This window comes from Fukomys damarensis, unplaced genomic scaffold (assembly GCF_012274545.1).
Source record: "Fukomys damarensis isolate Sample0158 unplaced genomic scaffold, DMR_v1.0_HiC HiC_scaffold_15, whole genome shotgun sequence".
NCBI classification, from domain to species: domain Eukaryota; kingdom Metazoa; phylum Chordata; class Mammalia; order Rodentia; family Bathyergidae; genus Fukomys; species Fukomys damarensis.
The window spans coordinates 12,484,147-12,501,412 of record NW_022900927.1 but is presented as its reverse complement, the minus strand read 5'-3'; positions in this window follow the sequence as shown (position 1 = coordinate 12,501,412).

The window sequence follows — 17,266 nt, the reverse complement described above, 5'->3', positions numbered from 1 at the left end:
TAATAATGTCGCCCACCAGGTTTCTGTGGGTGAATCTCTTTACCTGAGCCATGTTTTCTATTGGAAAAGATTTCCTACACGCCCCCTAGGTTGATTCAGATTTCAGCAGAGAGCATAACCCTTGCATCCTTGATTGGTTTTTCCAGGAGTTCAATTTTTCATCAATCTTTGTGACTCCAGACTTTCTTTAGATTTGTCATTTTTCACATTGCAAGTCCTAGAATTTCTGAAATCTCTCTCTCTCTCTCTCTCTCTGTACCAGGGATTGAACTCAGGACCTTGTGCTTGTGAGGCAGGCTCCATGCCACTGAGCTAAATCCAAGCTCTCTCCTTTTCTTTTTATTCCATCTTACAAACCAGCCAGTTCTACCCTGAGTTCATCTCTTTCTTCAAATACCGTGTCAAACACAGCCAATCTATGAACATTACGTTTTCCCACTTCTTTGCCTAATACCGCAAGTTAAATACATTACCTGCTTTCCACACTGTTATGGGCAACAGTTTTACTTAATGTTTCATAATTGCATCCCATGGCTTCCAACGTCTAGTGATAGTTTTCTTCTCATCCTCTTTCCATTGCCCAAATAGTTGAGATAATTTATTCATTTATTTGAGATACAGTGGAAATAGTATTTTGCATATTAACTGCTACAGTTTTCTAAGTGACACAGACATAAAGACAGACAAGGCTACCAGTTGAGATGTTTTTTCAACTAGCTTAAAACAAATGTTAATTCCAACAAAATGACTGAAGGAAGATGCAGGCCCACCGTAATATGAGCCATATTTTTTGCACCCTTTTTAGAGTGATGAAATAGTAAGTCATAAAATATTATGTTCTTAAATGATGCTCTTCATTTTGAGAGATTACTTGTAATTACTTATCATTAGCTGTGATTTAAAGCATTTGGAGAAATAAATACTTTATCCCTCCTCTATTATAAGGTGGAGGATGTAAACCTGCTCTGTTATTTATATTGGTGCAACAAACCAATAAAGTAGAAGCTTAAAGCAATTACACAGATGATTCAAAGAAACACTACACACATGTACATGTACGTATATACATGTATTTTTTTCTTTGTCTTTATTAAACTGGAATAAATCCAGTCCACAAATCCTGATTCAAAAGAGTATGCTTTACTGGGACTTTTGTTTGCAGCTGCCACTTCTCAAAGTTGTCCCCTGATTTTCAGTACACTCAGGACACTAATGTAACATGAGACTAAACCCAGGCAACAGGTAAAGGCCATGCCAAAGTCAGTAAGTGTACCTCAGGTTTGCACAGTGGTTTTCAGGGTGTAATTTTATATTTCCATAGTTTTAAGAACCAGAATTCTATAGAAATTAGCACCATGTTTGAGCATCGGAGGCTGAGTATCTCCCAAAAAGAACTTTAATCAATTTTCAGGCCTCTGATAAAACTGGGAAAGGAGTCATCACTTAGCATAGGGGAAGAATTACTAAGCAAAACCAACCTACTTGACCATATAAAACCACTGGCTTATTTCTTCAGACATTTGTCCTTGGATAAGCCCTCCCACATTAGAGAGGGCAACATGTTTTAATCATCTTTGTTTCAAATGTTAGTCTCATCTAGATACGCCCTCACATACACACCCAAGATATTGTTTAGTCAAATGTCTGGGCAGCCTGTGGCCAGTCAGGTTCACACATGCAACTAAGCTTCACAGAATTTTTGGAACATTTATTTAAAAATTAAAAGTTTTAAACTCAAATACATGGTGTGAAAATGAAAGATAATGTCTTATATGTGAAATTTATGGGGAAATGAAGAAAAGAAGTTTTGGGATGTGTGCATTTGGAGCCCTCTAAAAAAATGATCTGTGCCCTACATTTTAAAAAGTGGAGAATAAATTAACATTTTTAAGAGTAAACAAATGATGCTTGTATATTTTAATTTTCTTATGTTCCCATGCTTCAGTGGACATTTTTTCAATTATTCCACCAAATGTCTATCTCAGACACTAGTTAAAAGCAATTCTACTGTACAGGACCATAAAATTAGCAAATACAGACAAGGAAATGAGACATGTGTCAGAACTACTTATGAGGACAACTTAATTTTGCCTAAAGGTGTCTTTCTTTCTTCTTTTTTTTCCTATGCATAGTGCATATGTGCCAATTCTTGCTATTCAGTGATTCAAAGGTCACCCAGAACCTGAAAATATCCGTCATGGCCATTCCAGCCTTTGGTAATGTCAATCGCATAACTTCTCTCTTACTATTAACTGCTGAGCATGGTTTGAAAAATTGTACAATGATGCCAGCTGGTATTACAGGAAGGCATATCATGCAATAGCATCTGGCCCATCAAGACTGCTGAGCAGTCATTTATCTCTAGTTGGCTGTTTCTTCGTGCAATTTTTGTTATACATTTTTATTGCTTTTCCCATTCTTAGAAAGTCCTAAATCCATATGCATCCCATCCACTCTCAGCAAATGGGAGTGTTGTCTTTGATATATTTGAGAAAAGAAAGATGATATGATATAAATTTCCCCCACCTCCTTCCATTCAACCACAACTTGTTTGCATTTTAACCTTCTTTTCTTACTTTCCTGTTCTCTGTTCTCTGAGGGTGTTCTCCTCCTCTCTCTCTCTTTCTCTCTCTCTCTCTCTCTCTCTCTCTCTGTGCATTCTCATTTATTTACACATGATAACAACGCATGGATGTTATTTCTGCATTTTATCCTATATTATCATTTGGTTACCAGGTATCCTCTACTAGATGCCCTACTAATGCTTTAAATTTAACATCTCTAAATTCCTTAAGGTTCTGTCCAATTCTACAAAATTTTGTAGATCTTTAAAATTATCTGGATGGTTGAGTATGTTCTCTAATTCATTTTTTCCAGGCAAGATTACTGAGAATTTTTTTCTCTATACCTAGCACTAAAATTCCATAATCCTTTTGTTGTGGAGAGTCTAACATCATATAAAATCCTTCCTCCGGGATTTATCCCCCAAATACACTCACTTTGGCCATCTTACGAGTTTATTATTGTTCTAAAGTGAACTTGCATTTTCCTGCTTCTCCAAATGACAAGCCAAATGCAAGATCCTTGCCAATAGATTTGTTGAATGATAACCTAAAGTTGCCAAAATACTCTCCTGAGAGAGTCTCCCTTCACTCAGGCAGCAGCTAAGTCCAATAAGCAGAGCTCCCAAAAGGCAGTACCAGCAGCTGTCACTGAGCTCTTCCAGGTGGGCCTCTCAACTCAGTGACAGGGCCACTGGAGGGACTGGAATCCAATGACAGCAACTCACAGCAAAGGCAATTTACCTTTCTTTCAGGTGTGGAAGGACAAAACACCAAACACAGAAGGCTGTGTACTTTTACTCCTAAAATGTATAATTTGTTGAAACAGTTTTGCTTCAAATTCTTTAATGGACTTTCTTGGCAGGCACACATGCTAATGATTGCTATATTAACTCAGTGCTCAACTGGTCATATTATTCCCAAACTCTGCACTTCATAGGTAGGTGGTGGTGTTCTCTTTTGATTGTGAATTACATGACTAGGATCAGCTGTCTCTGCTATTTTAAAGTACCCTGTGACTCTCCCTGAAGGGTCAGGTCAGATCAGATAGACTGCAGAGCAATTTTTAATGACCTCTTGCATATTGGGTTATACAGACCCTAAATTATAAAGAAACATATTACAAAGCAAAAGGAAAAGGGAGAGTTTTTAAAATTGAGAAATAGCTTTTATGAAATTTACCTGATTATGAGTGATCTTCCAATTTTAGAAAACATCAGAATGACATTATTTTAATGCTGTCTGGTTTTCCTTAGGCATTTAAAAACTTTTCCTCAAACAAAAAAATTTTAATGTACCAAAACCCTTAGTGGAAGGATTAATTTGACTACCAAATTTACAAAAGAATAGAAAGGAAAAAGTGATGGAGTTCAAAGGGGAAGAAAACATCTTTCATCATAGTAACACAGAGAAGAACCCAGGGGTCTCCATGAGGGCGCCCATTAAAATTCCCACCACATCCCCAGTTTGTTTCTGTTGAAAACTACCTGCTTGCTCTGTTATCAGTCAGATTTTAAGCGCACCCCTCTTACCATTAAGAACGTGAGAAGGTGTCCTACGGAGCAATCAGACTAATTATGTTTTTTGTTTACTCCCGCAATAGGCTGCTGCTGGGAAAGAAGGGAGCCAGGTGAAACTACTCTGCTCTAGGCAGGTGCCGGGGCCACTCCCCGCCCAGTCCCACAGACCTGACACAGGGTAAGCTTTGCAAGGCTCACACCAGCAATTTCACTTCTGCTTTTCTCTTTGCCCCCAGGAACCTCTCAAAGGGTTTTCCTCAGTGCCCTGCAACGCCGGAGAGGTGCGGAAACAACATGGTAATTTAGTGTGAGCTACAGTTAAGGCCTCGTGAACATTATGTGTATGAAGAATGTAGCTCTGATTTCTAAAAGCACTTTGGTAAATTATACAAATTAAATATTCATTGCTTTGTACTTCATTAGTTCACATTTGGAACATTTTTTCTTCATTATAATAGCCTGGAGTAAAAGCATTTTCTTCTCCCCCCCCCCATACGTTTTATTCTGTTATTTTCAGAAACTCTTTACTTACTTTACGAGGGCAAACTGTACTTTTTCCATGGGGGTCATAAGAGGCCTCGTTTCCTTTTTTTAAAAAAATGCATATTTATCTCACACAAAGAAAACGAGTATGTATTTGCAGTTCTTATTTTAACGCTCAGCATAAAAGTATGCAAACTTTTAAGTCTGATTTTCACACAACGTTAACTTACTGCTCTTTAGGCCTTTAAACAAAATGTTCTATCGTACGGAATAACCTCCGCACTGCGCTAAGGGTGCGGCAGAGTCATAAACAACACGTACTTTCTGTGTTCTAATAACCTCCCATGATTTATGAGTCATCAGATTCCCAGGAGTTAAAGAAGCTCTAAGTAGGAAGGTTGTTTGTCTGAGGCAGGTGATAAATAGCCCTGTTTGGCACGTGGAAATTAAAATGGAAGAATTATGAGTGGACCTACTTTTTCTCCCCACTCCTAAACGCCCTACTCAGGTAAAACGCATTCTTCCTTGAACACACTCAGCAAATACTGAGAACAGGTAACCACTCTTCGGATGCCATTTGACTCTCTACTGCGGGACTCACAAAGTCACGGGTGTCTTAAAAGGGCGCTTGTGGGCAAATTAAATGTCTGTGCAAATTTAGAGCCTCTCTGATTTTTTTTCACTTAAAATTTGCACAAGTGACGAGTAATGATGGTGTTTTACCAAGAGATATTGGGGGGAGAAGTGAATTCGAAAACAGATTTTTTTAAATGGTCTGCCTGAACTTGAGCAAAACGATATTTAAATTTTAAAGAGCACTAGATTAGAAAATAGAAGACTTGAGTTTGAGTTTTAATTGCACCATATAGTCTCTTAATCTTGATGACATCATTGAAATCTTTAAGCATCAGTTTTCCGGTGTGGTAAATGGGAATAATACTTGCTCTGCCAGCCTTTCTGGTTTGTTGTGCAAATACAGTGGGATTATGAAATGTACAAAACAGAAACCTAAAAACTTTTCAATTGTAAAATATTATGAGTTCATAATATGAAAAATTCAAAACCAGGTGTGGTGACATGCATGCCTGTAATCCCAGCACTCTGGAAGGCTGAGGCAGGAGGATGCCAAGTTCACGTCTCACCTGAGAATCTTAGTGAAACCTTATCTCAAAATGAAAATTAAAAAGGGATGGGGAAATAGCTCAGTGAAAAGACCATAGGTTCAATTTCCAGTACCACCAAACACACACGCACACACACACACACACGCACACACACAGTTCAAATCATGACTTCTATAATCTCCATATATTAAACTATCAATAATAAAATCTGAACTCCAAGTTAAAGTCTGAAAAGTAAAGAAAAATTGCAGTGCAGGTGGTCATCTTCTCTTGAGTGCTAACCGAATCACATTCTATCAACACACTTTGGCAAGATGGTCTTTACATTATTTAGATGAGAGCCTATTCATTATTCTTTTTGCTTCTAGTATCTATTTTAACTGACTTTTCTCCCATAACTTACTTTAAAAAATAATAGAGTCATAAGAGTAAGCTTTCAGGAGGAAGTTGAAACAACAGTGAGTGGCTTTATAGTTATTAAATCTACTTATTTCAAAATTGAAAGTCCAGGGAATGTCAGGGAGAAGGGAGGAAAAAAGCAACATAATGACAGGAGGTGCTCAAAGAACAAAACAAAAAATAGAACAGAGACTGGGAAAAAGCTACTGGCAAATTGTTTTGTTCACATGAGTTGGGAAAGAAGCTCTTGAAATCAACTGCAGAGGAGAAAGGTGAAAGGTAAGGAACTACGCAGAAAGCCGGTGTGAGGACTGATTAGAATAACAGTATTTTGTATATATCCAAGGAACACAGGCTGAAAGATAGTCTTGGAAGTCAGAGCAGCAAGTTGCAGAGTCTGAGATTCTGAGGGCAGGAAAAACAAAATCCCAGAGTGTTATTTTTTCTGTCCTCTACTCTCTTCAAAAAACAATGCTTCTATGACCCCAGATGTGTAGGGATTCTCTCACAGCCAAACCAAGAAATTCTGCAACCAACACCAGCCAAGTGTCTTCTAGTCCACTTCAGTTCTGACCCCGTCGGCTAGCAGACAGCATCAGATGCCACAGAATGAAGGCCCAGTCCCCAAACCTGGCCCTCAGTCCCAGTGCCAATTGCAGACCTCAGGTTGTGACTGTCCTCCTGACCACCCAACTCTGAATCAGGGTTCTGACTGCCCCTTTCCCCAGTTGGGCTAATTTGCTAAAGCAGTTCACAGAACTCAGGGAAACACTTGGCTTACACTTACCACTTACAGTAAGATAAAAGACATTGCAAAGGACACAGCAGAGAGAACGGCCATCCTGAAAAGAAGCAGTGGCACCACGTGTGGGAGCGAGCAGAGCTCTCTGAGTGTGCACCTCCAGGGACACACATGATTTCAGCTCTCCAGAGTCCTTTTAGGTTCTTATAGAGGCTTCACCATATAGGCATGACTGAATGAATCCCTGGCCAGTAGTGATCAGCTTGCCAGGCATGGTGACAGATGCCTGTAAGCCCAGCACTCACTCCAGAGGCTGAGGAAGGAGGATTGGTGTGAGTTCAAGGCCAGATTGGGCTTCAAGAATTAAATCAAGGCCATTCTGAACTATACAGTGAGACTCTCTTAAAAAAAAAATGAAAGGAAGGAAGGAAGGATGGAAGAAAGAAAGAAAAAGAAAGAAAGAAAGAGAGAGAGAGAGAGAGAAAGAAGGAAAGAAAGAAAGAAAGAAAGAAAGAAAGAAAGAAAGAAAGAAAGAAAGAAAGAAAGAAAGAAAGAAAGGAAAGAAAGAAAGAAAGAAAGAAAGAAAGAAAGAAAGAAAGAAAGAAAGAAAGAAAGAAAGAAAGAAGAAAGAAAAAGAAAGAAAGAAATAGTGATCAGCTGGCCCTTCAGCTCTTCCCTCTGCAGAAGTGGAAGGTGGGACAGAAAGTCACAAGCACACTAATAATGCCTGGGTCTTTCAGGAACCTGACTACCTATAAACCTCCTCCTGCCAGTCCTCTCAGTGTCACACAAAAGGCATTCTTATCACCCCAGACTCCAAGAGTTATAGGAGCTGTGTGTCTCACAATAGCATGAATATATTAAAAAGAAGCATCCGAATTTTTGTTTTGTTTCTTTCTTTCTTTATTTCTTCCTTTCTTTATTTTGAGACAAGGTCTTCCCTCATATTTCAGGCTGGCCTTAAACTTGCAAGTAAAGGTAAAGGGGCCAGCTAGGGAGTTTTCTACATGATGAAAACAACAGGCAAGGGTTAACAGTAGGACCAAGACTGAGTTAAGCAATAATGCCTATTTCTGTTCTTTTGTTAACCCACGTACATTCCCAAAATTAGCAATTATTTAAAATTCATTTTATTCAATGAGTCTATTCATAGAAAAAATCACAGAAACTTGAGACCTGGTCTTTTAAGGAGTTAATCCAGCCATCTACTCCTTGAATCCCTCCACAGCCCTCCAGCTAAAATGGTGCCTGGCTTTTGTGGAAACACTTCCAGAGATGAGATGGATATTCACTCTATCCTGAAACAATATATGCCATGTTTGGCAAAATGTTTAGGGGACAAAACCTTTCCCTATATTGAGCTGAAATTAACCTTCTATAGTTTCTTCCCATTGGACCAATTCTAGTGTCTGAGGCTGATGTCCACCTGTTCGATTGAGTTCTTTTCTTTCTCCAATTAATGTATTAAACAATTATTTACAAAGACATTTCATATTGTGCTATTGTAAATTCATCTCCCCTTCCTCCTCGTCATGGTAACAGAGGTCCCCTACCTAGCTCCATGTCTGGACCTCACCACAGGTCCTGGGGTCTGTGACATCACTTCCATTTTCTAAGAGGAGGGAAACCAATGAGAAATTTCTCATGAACCTTATGCTATGCCAGGAATTTGTTGAAGATTACATCATTCATTCTTCCCCTCAGCCCTTCAAATCAGGTTGCTATGGACACCTTCAAACAGATAATTGTATCTGTTTATACTTAAGAGACTGGGTATATTTTTACATTTTCTATGTGTACTCTTGCATCTCCTAACACATATTTCATTTTGGTGTTTATATTTTTATTGTAATATTTGTTTTATATGGCCAGGGATTTAGCTCAGTGGTACCACCGCCTGCCTCGCAAGTGCAAGGTCCCAAGTTCAAACGCCAGTACAAGAGAAAAAAAATGTTTTATAGAAGTATTTTCCAGTGTTCTGAATGATGCAAGATGCAAATAAAATAAATGGTATTTTAAATTGACATTTCACGGATGGGGCGCTAAAGTTCAAAGAGGTTGAGCAGCTTAACCAAGAAAGGATCAGACTCTGGAAAATGGATTTGCCCAAGAATCTGATTTATAAACCCAAAGTCTCATTTACCACTTTTAATGGAAGATCTGTGTGGAAGAATAATTGATGCCCATCATTGCACAAAATGCTGAAAGTCTAAGCCACAAATCAAACTGGGTATCAGAAGACTGCTTAGTTAGAGGCACTGAAAAAAAGTGTCTATGATACTAAAATGATATTTATATGAGTACAAAATCAGCAAAGCCGGGCATGGTGGCACATGCCTGTAATCCCAGCACTCAGGAGGCTGAGGCAGGAGGATCACTGTGAGTTCGTGACCAGCCTGGGGTACATAATGAGTTCCAGGTCAGTCTCAACTACATAGTGAGACCCTGTCTCAAAAAACAAACAAACAAACAAACAATAAACAGCTGATTGAGGATGTTTCAAGATGGTTTTTTAGTGGTTATTAAAATTATAGAATTAGCTTTTTCAGATTCTTTTTTGAAGTGAGGCAATCCAAGTTTTACTTCCCAAATGTCTTTTCTCACCAGTATTGATTAGTTACCTACATTTTCAAGCACAGAATTTAATAATACTACAATTTTAAAATATATTTACATTTATATTTGAAGTATGTTTTGTATTTGGAGGGAATTTTTTGTTAATATTTTAAAATACCACAAAGATAGTCTATTTAGATAGAATCTTCTTGGTTTCCATTTCATGGGATGACATTTTATTATCTCAATCATTAATATTAGTCTATGCTTTGTCTGAAACATGTAGGTCCAAGGCCACATCCCATGAAATAACTTTCTTTGCAGAAAATGGGTGTTCTTCAAAGGATGGAAAAAGTCCTGGGGCAAGGAAAAATGGAACCCCGGTACCCAGATTGGCAAATGGTTCAAAGAGACCAGGTCTAGGGAGATAAGTTGTCTAGAATGAGGACACAGGTCTGGGGCTCAGAAAGACCTGGTCAGTGGATGTCTGTAAGGGCCAGAGGATTTTAGTTTCCCATCACCATGTAAGGAGTTTAGGGGTTGCCACTCCATCCTAACAAATTGCACTAAAAAAATCAACAACTCTCCTTAGATTTGTCAGAGGTGTTATACAGCAGGGTAGATTGTTCCCTCGACAGTATAAAAAATGAAAACACCACAGTTTACCAGAACAAGAGCCTCTGTGAGATCTAGTGATGGGATAGGAAAACTTGAACTGTAATGGTAAAATTCCAGGAAATTCAATGTGGACAAACCTGAAAGTTAAAAATTCCAAGTGGGGAGCAGTCACAGGGGACCCCCAAACTTTTTTACAACATATTTCTAGGGACCCTGCCAAGTCCTCATAGTTGAACATTAGAGAAAAGCTCCCATCCTGCTCCTGCCAAGGAGATGGAGAGAAAGTAATTAATTTTTAGGTACAACAGAATACTCCATTAACAGGTGAGTCCCTCTGCAGAAACCATTTCAGTTTTGTCTGAGCCCAACCTACCTATGGGGGAAAGGAAACACCAAATGCCAGACCCTCCTTTCATCCCACCCCACCTAAAAGTTAGGGGGTGTTTGGATGGGCCTGAAAAGAAGTGATGACAGTTCACAGCCCAGGGGTACAAGCCCTGCAAAGACTAGGTAAGACCTAATTGTAGGACTGCGAAGTGCGTTCCCTTCCTGCCACAACTTAACCCCATAGTATTGGGATCCTTTTTTTTTTTTTTTTTTTTTTTTTTACTGCAGTTCTTTTTTATTTACTACATATGTCCTCCTTGCAACACAGAAATTACCAAATATACAAAAGAGCAAAAAATATACTTTGAAAAGACTGAACAAGTGTGAAAACCATGACAGGAATTTTGGTAGTATTAGACCAAAAGTTTAAAAAACGAGTAATGTGTTAAGGGTTCTAATGGGCAAAGTAGACAAGATGCAAAAACAGATGAATACTATAAGCGGAAAGATGGAAATTCCAAGAATGGCCCCAAAGAAATGTTAGAGATCACTACAATAGAAAGAAAGAACACCTTTAGCGTTCCAATGTTTCTCTTGATAGTATCTATCTATATATATATATTGCTTTGAAGAACACCTTTAGCGTTCCAATGTTTCTCTTGATAGTATCTATCTCTATATATATATTGCTTTGAAGAACACCTTTAGTGTTCTTTAGATAGACACACTAATAGACCAGACAAAGCCAGGCCATGAGTCTCTGAGCTTGAGAATATGACAATAGAAACTTCTAAAACTGATCAGAAAAAAAAAAAAAAAAAACAGAAAGTAGAATATCTAAGAATTATGGGGTGACTACACAATATGTAATATATGTATAATGGAAGTACCAAAAAGAGAAGAAGAAATGAATTAAAACAACATTTGAGGTAATAGTAACCGAATCTCCTTCTTTAAATTATTACCAGGTACCCAAACATGGATCTCGGAACCTCAGAGAATATCAATCAGAATAAATTCCAAAACTATATCAAGGAATATTATATTCAAATTTCAGAAAATCGGAAATAACCCGAAAGAGTAGAATGGCTAAGCTTAATGGATGCTAAGAACACTGATTTCTCTCAGAAAATTCCAGTTTTTCAGCTTCTACATATTAATATTATGAAATGTTCAAGTCTTCAAGGAAAAATATTTTAAATGTTACTTCCTAGGTGTTATATTTGATGGACTTAGAAAAAAGCAAAATCGAGTTCAATCCCCAGTACCAAAAAAAAAAAAAAAAAAAAAAAAAAAAAAAAAAAAAAAAAGAGGAAAGAAAAGAAACAAGAAAATCAAGGTTACTTAGGAAGAAAAAGGAGATAATGAAAATTCCATTAGCAACTAACAGTGTTTTCCTCAGAAAGTGAATCACAGGAAGAACTGGGGGAAAAATACATCCAGTGTTTCTCCTGATAGTATCTATATATATTGCTTGGAATTTCAAGTTTTGACAGTTCCTGTTGAATTTTTCAAATTATGGTCATAATAAGCCATACTCCCAAAAGGGTATGTTATCAGCTATGTTAAATCAGAGACATAATTTCAGGAAGAGAGATAAGTATGGCAATTGGTTATACTTGCATTGATAAAACAATGTAACTAATAGAAAACACATTCCTCTTTTTGTTTCATAATTGTGCAAATGAATAATAAATGAGCATAAAAGGATACTAACAACCATTCTACTTTGAGATTTTTTTTAAAACTAAGGCATCTCTTATATTTGAGAATCAGGCTTTTCAGCATCTTTAAAAAATAAACATTGCTAAAATATAATTTACTGAAACCAATATAAAAATTTTTAAGACTTTAACATTAGACTTTGGAAATATGTTCTATTAGCTTAGTATTGCTGATATATAATTTATCAGAATTGAGAAATTAAAATTTTGTTAGCTCAATCCAATCACATTTCAAAAACTAGTGCTTTCCAACTCGTATCTTTCTTAGGGTGTCAAATAAATATATATTATCAAAAGCATTAAGGTCTTGGAGTTAAAATTACGAGATGAATACAGATTTCTCAGGCAGTGAACTGAAATGTGCAAAATAATGGCAGTCAATTTTCTACATTTGTGCTTACTTTCTATCTTGAACCTCCATGCTACCTGATGGCAGCAGCTTAATCTCTGTAAATTCAGAGTAAAAAAAAAAAAAAATTCAGTGTTTTCTCACTTAACACTTTTTCTGAGGCAACTTATAGCTCCCTTCCTGCCCCAGAGGTAGTTTATGAGTTTGGTTGAGACCCTTGGGCCTGGACCCTAGAGGACGTCCCATTTCTCATCCATTCACAAACCAAAGGTGCATTTGCTGCTGTGAATTTCCTCCTGACAAATGCGGTGCTGCTCTTAGTCCGCCATTTTTGCTGGCTACTGCTGTGTCCCTCTTAGGAGTGTAGGAATGGCTTCCCTGTTCTTATGGGGAAGAGCTTCAAAACCACACTTGGCCTGAGAAGAAACAAATGAGCTATCTGCATTCTGCTCTGACTAGTCACGTGGGGGCTAAGCCCTCTGACAGTAGGTTGTGGCTCTAATGTGACCTTGAGGTGGGTGGGTCAGTGACACTTGATCTTATCCCACCAAAAGAGCTTAGGAATGAGCTCAGGGCAGGTGGAATTTGGGTGGGAGGCTGAGAGTGTTGGCTGGAAAGTTTCTTCAGGGAACAATGTACAGTATCTGTTCTCAGGGAGCTGTAATGTATTTTATAGATACCGGGGACATGGATCGGATGAATGGTTCGTTTTCATGTGCCTAGGGGAAAAACTGAGACCTTCTGAGATTTCTACTAGCATGTAAACAACTCCTGCTCTGGATTTGCTACAAGGCCACCTTCCTATGAAATCTTTTATCTTCTTGGGTTGAGGGCTCCCCCTCAACTGCTTTGACATCACACAGTTCATACACATAGATTTTCATGGAAAAATTCTTGGCCATAAATACTCCAAGATCATGGATTTTGAAGCCCAAAATGAAAAGCACTGAACTTCAAAATTATCTTCATTGAACTTTTGCCTCTGACATGAATTTCAAAAATCATTACATGGCTTAAAGACTCCTTAAATCATTTTAAATACCCTGGAATTCAAAAGACTATAATTTATATAATTTTCCATATTTTCATTTTAAATTATTTTAATCCATCTAACTTAGTTCTGGGATAAACTTTTAGCTTAATAACCAGCAACGGTACAGATAATTTCCTCTGAATTGTCAATAATACAACTTGAATATGACATTGTACCTACTTAATTGGCAAAATTATAATCTTGTTTTTAAAAAAAATCTAAAGTTTGTTTTCTAACTCCTTTTTTGGCATAGTTCTTTGTCAATGGTTAGAAGAAGCCTTTTTTCCTTTTCTTTGGTGTTTTAACTGTAACACAGTTTAAAAAATTCAAGTCCAATTTTTAGACAACATTCATGTAATTTTCAGGTTCTTATATAAATCAACTTGTGTCCTTTCACATCACCTATGTTATACATTTTAAAAGGATTAGTTTTTAATTTCAGTGAAATTAGCCCGCTGTGTCAGTCAGTGTTTACTTAAGAAATAGATGTAATATAAGATATACATAAAAATAAGCATTTACAAGATTGACTTACCATGGCCACCCAGAGAGTCAAATGTGGAAGAGTGCAGGGGGTCTGTCTGCACACTGGAGACTGAAGGATTCAGTGGAAGGTCTAGATCTCACTGCAGTGTCCCATGCAAGTCTGTATAAGGAGGCCCATGGGTCTGCACCGGAAGGCTCAAGACTCTGTGCCAGAAGCACTGAAGAGTCTGCATTGGAAGCCAGGAGATGATGTCCAAGGTGAGAGTGAAGACTGGAGTTCCTCTGAAAGAACAAAAGGAGATTCGTCCTTCGTTTCCCCTTTAGATCATCTAGGGTGTGGAATTGCTGAGCCAATTTAGTTGAGTTTCTCTTGCTCAAGCTGATACAATCAATCAACCATCACACCAGCTTAGGGAAAGACGAAGCCTGCTTTTCTTATTTAATAAGAGTAAGAGTTAAATTTTTTGTACCACAATATAAAAATGACTTTCCCAGTCACTTACTAGGATGCTAATCTCAGGTCATGCCTTAGTAAGTCAGTAATAACCTCAGACTTATACTCAGCAAAGTTCTCTTCAAATGAATGCTCTCCTCCTTGCAAAAGACATAAATGTGAGCTCCCTCTATATGTCATCAAAAATTAAATGACTGTGAACTGTAGATATTTTTTAGGTGAGTATCACTGCTGATGGGAGAAACATGTGGTGTGATGATTTCAGTTAATAATTTAGTAACAACTTGTGAAATTAAAAAATAAGTTACTCTAAGACTCAGCAAACCCATGTCTGGGGATATATCTTAAAGATATTTAAATATGTGTGCACAAGATGTATAAGAGGAAAGGTTTGCAACATTATTCTAATAGTGCAAATTTGATAGATTCTGAATGATCTTTAACAGAAAAGGGAGTAAATATCAACATAATACAGCAGCTAAAAAATGAACTTGACCCATGTCAATATTAATAGATATCACAAAATAGTGTTTTTCACAAGAAAAACTTTTAATCCCTCCATAGGAATTTTTTGACAATTGAGTTGATATCATTTAAGCATTAAAAAAGTATTTTATGTGAATAAATTAGCCCCCATCAATCATAATTTCAAAGATCTAGTGAAACACTTATTTTCAAGAAAGTGCAATCTTTTCTGAATATAAAGACAACAAATGCTCAGTACAAAGAAATTTAATATATCTAACTTCATGATACAAAAAGAAAGTTGAATGTTACATACTTGGGTGCCCTGAAGTTAGCATTAAAAATGCTACTGAAAGTTTGAGATTTCTGATTAAGTTAGGAGGTGATCTCTTACTTTCTGCATTAAAAAAAAAGATGATATTGAATGGGAAAAGAGCTGCAGTTTCAGATTAATATGTGAAGTGTGATGCAAATGATAGACATTTAAGGAGCTGCAGTAATCAAAACAGTGTGGCAGTGGTGTGCAGACAGACACAACCAACAGAATCAAATAGAACCCTCAGAAGTAAGCCCTCGCGCATATGGTCAAGTGGTTTTTTATAAAGGTGCCAAGATGATTCAGTGGGAAAAGGACAAGCTCTACAACACATGGTGCTGGGAAAACTAGATATCCACAGATAACAGATGAAATTGGACCCTTACCTAAAACCACATAAAAAATTTACACAAAGTGAATCGAACACCTGAAACTATGAAAATCAAGGAAAATACAGGACAGAATCTTCCTGCTACTGGATTTGGCTGTGGTTTCTTAGTTATGACACCAAAAAGGTTTAGTTAGGCAACAAAAAAGAAAAAAAAGGTACAATGGACTGCATGAAAATTTTAAAATTGGTATATCAAAAGACTATAAACAGTAAAAATATCATCTACAGAAGATGAGAAAATATTTGTAAATGATGTATCTAATAAGGGATTAATATTCAGAATATATGGAGACTTTTAAAAATTCAACAATGAAAAAAACACAATTTAAAAGTGGGGAAAGAACATGAATTGACATTTCTCCAAAAAGTTATACAAATGTCCAGGACACACATGTAAACATGTTTAGTATCCCTAATCATTAAGGAAATGCAAGTCCAAACTACGATGAGAAACCACCTCATACCCATTAGATTGTCACTTATGTAAAGAAAAGAAAATTCCAAGTGTTGGTGAAGATATGGAGAAACTTGAGTTTCATAAGTTCATGGCCAGCCTGGGTAGCTCATAAATTATCAAGAGACCATCTCAAAATAAATAAATAAAAGGGCTGAGGATGTAGCTCAGTACAAAGGCCCTGGGTTCAATCCCCAGTACCACAAGAGAAAAAAAAAAATTGAATTGTGGTTTCCAGGATCTGGGGAGAGGAAGGGACAAGGGGTTGCCATTTAATAGGTATAGAGTGTCAGTTTTATAAGATGCAGAGAATTCTGTTAGCAGAGAGTTATGATGGTTGACATTTAGAATGAATGCATTTGATACCACTGACCTTTACACTTAAAAATAGTTAAGATCATAAACTTTCTTTGTGTGCATTTTATCAAGATAAAAGTTGAAAGAAACAGACAAAAACAGAAACAAGCAATATACTATTGCTTTGTTTAGGTACATGGATAAGTATTAAAAGTGAACATATCAAATTCTTCCCTTAAAATGTAAAAAGTATTCCTGGTCAAGAACTTTTCTGTTTTTTCAAAACCAGACAATGATATAACAAAACAAAATGAATGAATACAGCTGCAACTCCCCCCCCGCCGCAGAAAACACCACCAAAGCTAATTCAGCATCACACTAAAAGGATCACTCACCATTAGCAAATGAAATTCGTGTGAGGGGTGCAAGGATGCTTCAATGCACGTAAACCAATAAATGTCACTTAGCACATGAACAGAGTGAAAGACAAAAAGACAGAAGATGATGTCAGTAGATACCAAAGAAGCTATTTAACAAAACAAAGAGCCAGGCATGGCGGCACACACTGTAATTCCAGCACTGGGAGGCTGATGCAGGAGGATTGCCACAAGTTCAAGGCCTGCCTGACTGGGCTACATAGTGAGTTCGATATCAGCTTCAACTCCATAGTAAGACTTTATCTCAAATACACACACACACACACACACACACACACACACACACACAACCAAACAAAAACAAACCAAAACAAAGATTTCTTAATGATTAAAAAAAAGTCCTAACAAATTAGATATAGAAGCAATGTACCTTAACACAAAAAAAAGGTCACATATGACAAATTTACAGCTGAGGGTATACAGAAAGGGGAAAAGTTGATAGCTAGTTCCCTGTTCCCTTTAAACATTTTCTTCCTACTTCACCATATCTGTTATACATTCTGGTCTTCACTTACACTGTCAGTTTCTCA